Source organism: Sardina pilchardus, chromosome 24, assembly GCF_963854185.1.
Source record: "Sardina pilchardus chromosome 24, fSarPil1.1, whole genome shotgun sequence".
Taxonomy (NCBI): Eukaryota; Metazoa; Chordata; class Actinopteri; order Clupeiformes; family Clupeidae; genus Sardina; species Sardina pilchardus.
The window spans coordinates 14,016,432-14,021,431 of NC_085017.1; the positions used below are offsets into that span (position 1 = coordinate 14,016,432).

General features: G+C 49.3%; 1 protein-coding gene across 7 annotated transcripts in view; it reads left to right on the forward strand.

Annotated features, from left to right (window-relative positions):
• LOC134072729 (cytoplasmic dynein 1 intermediate chain 1) overlaps positions 1-5,000 on the forward strand; it is a 74,974-nt gene that overhangs the window by 59,583 nt on the left and 10,391 nt on the right. The gene's annotated exons all lie outside the window — the stretch shown is intronic.

Below are 5,000 nucleotides of genomic sequence, written 5' to 3' on the forward strand. Positions count from 1 at the left end.
AGTAGTTCCCACTACTGATCATTTATAAACTGTGAGAGGGTACAGACATAGCAATGGCCATAGGCTATATTTGAATGGAGCTAGCAAAAAATCATTATGAGAACATATGGACACAATGCTCTTAAAGTGACAGTGCACCATTGATAAATGGTGTTAATGGACTTAAACTTCATGAAATTAGCAGTATAACTGTTGTAACAACTTAAGATTTTTAAAACAAAAAAAAAATAATTTTTATCATCTACGATATAAAACAATGTTTTATATGTTGGCCACTTTTCAAAACACAATGTGGCCCTGGAGCCAAAGAGTTTGGCCATCCCTGCTATATTTTGAGCAGACACGGCACGATGATTCGTGCCCACATCTCAGTTGAAGCCCTGTGTAGAGGACTCCTGTGGGGAGCCATTCGGATGCCACCTACGCAACGTCACTGGAGCCCTCAGTGTGAGAGAGCTAAAAGCAGCCTTTACAGAGAGAGGCCGAGAGACAGACACAGAGAGAGAGAGGGAGAGAGAGAGAGAGAGAGAGAAAGAGAGAGGCAAAGAGAGAGAGAGAGTGAGAGAGAGAGAAAGAGAGAGAGGGAGAGAGCGAGGCAAAGAGAGAGAAAGAGAGGGAGAGAGAGGCAGAGAGAGAGAGAGAGGGAGAGAGAGAGGCAAAGAGAGAGAGAGAGAGTGAGTATATAAGTGGCCCAGTGTGTTGGCTCAGTGGGGTAAAGCATGTAGCGGGGCGCCCCAGTAAACAGCAGCTAGGCCGCCAGTCTGTCAGTCAGTCCGTCAGCCTGCCAGGCAGCCAATCCCCCGGCCAGGCCTGAGTGATTACGTGTCTCCGCGGCAACGTGCCGACCGGACTGCGGCCTGAGTGTGGCTCAACCCACAGAAGGGGGGATAGAGGAGGAGGTGTAGGAGAGAGAGAGAGAGAGAGGTTTGTGTGCATGTGTGAGTGTCAGTGTGTGTGTGTGTGAGAGAGAGAGAGAGACAGAGAGAGAGTGGTTAGTGTGTTTGTATGAGGGAGTGAGTGTATATGTATGTGTGTGTGTGTGTGTGTGTGTGTGTGTGTGTGTGTGTGTGTGTGTGTGTAGCTTTAAAGAGAAAGAAAGAGGAAGGAGGATGGAGGATCTTGACTGGGGTTCAAACCACACACTGGGAGGAAAGGAGAGGAGAGGAGAGGGGGATGAGAGGAGAGAAGAGGGGGAGGAGAAGAGGCTGCAGACTCTGGGCTCACATGCTTGCCCTTTATGTCTGGAGACATGGGGTTGGACCACAGTCACCACAACCAAGGGGATAGAGAGGGAGAGAGAGAGAGAGAGAGAGAGAGAGAGAGCAAGAGAGGGGGAGAGAAGCTACAGTATATCCCAGTATGTATTGAATGGAGAGAGGGAGTGATTGAGCGGAGGAGAATTCAAGTTAGTGTAAAGAAGGAAGAGACGAGAAGCACAAAGACAAACTGAGAAAGAGACAGAGGAGGACAAGGGTGGTAATCGAACATGACAATGGTCAAGTAATTGGCGTAACGACCAGCGGAGGGAAAAGAGCAAAATCTATATCTCAAGACTGGGCTTGGTGGCGGCCATTGTGGTGTAATAGTTCTGGAATAACAGAAGAGAAAGGAACAGGGCCCGCAGTCCTCGTAGGCCTTCCAACTGGAGACGTGCAATCAACAGATTTGTACAGCTGCCACATGTGGGGAAGCGTGTGTGTGTGTGTGTGTATGTGTGTGTGTGTGTGTGTGTGTGTGTGTGTGTGTGTGTGTGTGTGTGTGTTTAGGGAAAGAATATATCTGAATACTATTTCATTTTCCTTTTTGTTTTTTTGGTTTTTTTTTGTAAGTGGTGTAGTTATTTCCACGCAAAGGTCCCCATGCCAACATTGCTTTTAACTGAGACGCTGTGGGTTTCCAACCATGATACACACTTGGAGATGCAGCCCTGTTTACCAGAATACTGTACCATGCACCGGAGCAGCCGTGCAATTAGCATTTACACTCAATTAGCACAGCCACTTATGTCAGCCTACACATAATAAACAAATGAAAGACTTTCAGCACATTAGCATACTGACTTTTTAGCCTCATACTCAGACGAACCATCAAACTATCACAATGCAAAACGGAAAAAATAAATAAAATAAATGTTGACACTTTTGTGCAAAGTGTCCTTAGGTGTGGTGCATTTCGAGTCATAATATGACCAATGACTTTCTATTGGTTTCCCACACCGAATCTTGTCTCAACTACGGACAACTGATTGCTTATCTGGAGTAAATGACAGACTCTCGCTCTCACTCACGGTTGCCAATAGAAAAAGCATTTAGTGGGTGGATTAGGTGTTTACGGGCTCAGGGCTGCAGGACAGACAGCGATGACTTACAAATGAGCAGCTACCAGTCTTCGGCATGGTGATCAATAACTCAATTAGCAGGATGTTTTTCTGCCTAGACATCTCTGTGGATGTCTTGATGGGAAGCTATCGATAATTTACTGCATCATAAACATGCCTCCAGGTACAAAGTGAAGAAGGCTGTAAATTAGAGTAAGCCACCCCCCCCCCAAACAGCACAGCACCAAAAGGGGCATAGCCTGAAGAATCAAAGGCGCTCTTCTCAAAGATGCCTGCCGCAAGCTAAACATACACACACGCACACACACACACACGCACACACACACACCTACATATGTTGCGTCTCTCTTTTTTTCACTCTTTTGACACATATTAAAACATTCCTGGGATGGTGCGTGCGCATGTATGTTATTTCGTGGCTCCAGGGGAATTCCCTCGCCTTTGAGGACGGCCACAGGAATGCGAGCCTGTCTCCCGTCCTCGTGCTCCCGGCCCTGGGTACACCTTGGCTGACTGGCTCCCGTTTGCTTACCTTAGGCAGCCCTCGAGATTCGCCTCTCCACCACCCCCTCCTCCTCTCCTCCACCAGTGGCTCCACTCACTTGGAAAAGACTTGACTCGAAGAGAGAGACCGAGGGAGGTGGGGGTGTGTGCGTATGTGTGTGTGTGTGCGTGTGTGTGTGTGTGTGTGTGTGTGTGTGTGTGTGTGTGTGTGTGTGTGTGTGTGTGTGTGTGTGTGTGTGTGTGTGTGTGTGTGATGGGGAAAAGGAGTAAGAGAGAGTGAGAGGAGCTGAAAGATAGAGGGGGAGCGAGAGCTCTCAATGTGTTTTTACACTCACATATACAAATATTGTGGTGGCGGGAACACTGGCCACAGAGCCCAGACTGCTGATGAGGCGGCGGCATGAGTGAGAGGGCGAGAGGGTGAGACAGACGGAGTGAGAGAGACAGGCCCTCTGAGAGGGTGAGACAGATGGAATGAGAGAGACAGAGTGAGAGAGACAGGCCCTCTGAGAGAGTGAGACAGATGGAATGAGAGAGACAGAGTGAGAGAGACAGGCCCTCTGAGAGAGTGAGACAGATGGAATGAGACAGACAGAGTGAGAGAGACAGGCCCTCTGAGAGGGTGAGACAGATGGAATGAGACAGACAGAGTGAGAGAGACAGGCCCTCTGAGAGGGTGAGACAGATGGAATGAGACAGACAGAGTGAGAGAGACAGGCCCTCTGAGAGGGTGAGACAGATGGAATGAGAGAGACAGGCCCTCTGAGAGAGTGAGACAGATAGAATGAGAGAGACAGGCCCTCTGAGAGGGTGAGACAGATGGAATGAGAGAGACAGGCCCTCTGATAGGGTGAGACAGATGAAATGAGACAGACGGAATGAGAGGGACAGGCCCTCTGATAGGGTGAGACAGATGGAATGAGAGAGATAGAATGAGAGAGACAGGCCCTCTGAGAGGGTGAGACAGATGGAATGAGACAGACAGGCCCACTGACAGGGTAAGACAGACAGAGTGAGAGAGACGGGCCCTCTAAGCAAATGCCAATGATTTTAGGTTTTATTTCTGTTATTTTTTCAGTATATGTGTCATTGTGTAAGAGTCTAGTCACACTAAGTTAGAGGTGCTGAGGCGCTAAGCACTGCTAGATAGTTTGGATTGTTTATTCCAGTGTAAACATTGCTGGACTCAATTGACCCCCACTGCCTGCCAATAACCTGCTGCAAGACCAAAACAGGAGTGAGGAGCAAACAAACAAGGCAGACGAGGTGCAGCCTTTCTCATCGGAACAACTCCTCCTCACACACCCCCAAACACACACACACACACACGCACACACACACACACACACACACACACACACACACACACACACACACACACACACACACACACACACACACACCCAAACACACACACGCACACAAACACGCACACCCCCAAACACACACACACACACACACAACCACACACGCACACAAACACGCACACCCCCAAACACACACACACACACACACACACACCCAAACACACACATACATACACACACACTCAAACACACACAGTTCACCCCGCCCACAAGCTTCGGAGCGGCGTCCCAGTTTGCGCCGGCATCTCAGACGAGGACGAGACAAGACGAGACTGCGGTGGAGGAGAAGTGTTTCCTAATGATTTTTCTGTCTGCTGGGGGAGCACGCGGCACGCTCCTCGTCTGCTCCCCTCGCCGCCTGGCAAGGCCTGACGGGCACGCGTGGCAGAGGGGCACCGAGCGGGCAGAGCGAGAGGAGAGAGAGGGAGAGAGAGATGGGAAGGGAGGGGGGGGGGGGGGGGGGGCAGACCCAGACACTGGGGGCACTGGAGCAGTGGAGCTGGACGAAGGGAAACATATTTCATTTGCCAGAGCACGTGTGCGACTGAGTGGCATGACATGACTCGACTCAACAGCCGAAGAGCAAACGAGGGCAAACAGGGATTTGTATCTATTGGGCCTATTTCTATTCAAACCGGGATATGTATCTATTGAGCCTATATCTATCTAAACAGGGATATGTATCTATTGGGCCTATTTCTATCCAAACAGGATATGTATCTATTGGGCCTATTTCTATCCAAACAGGATATGTATCTATTGGGCCTATTTCTATCCAAACAGGATATGTA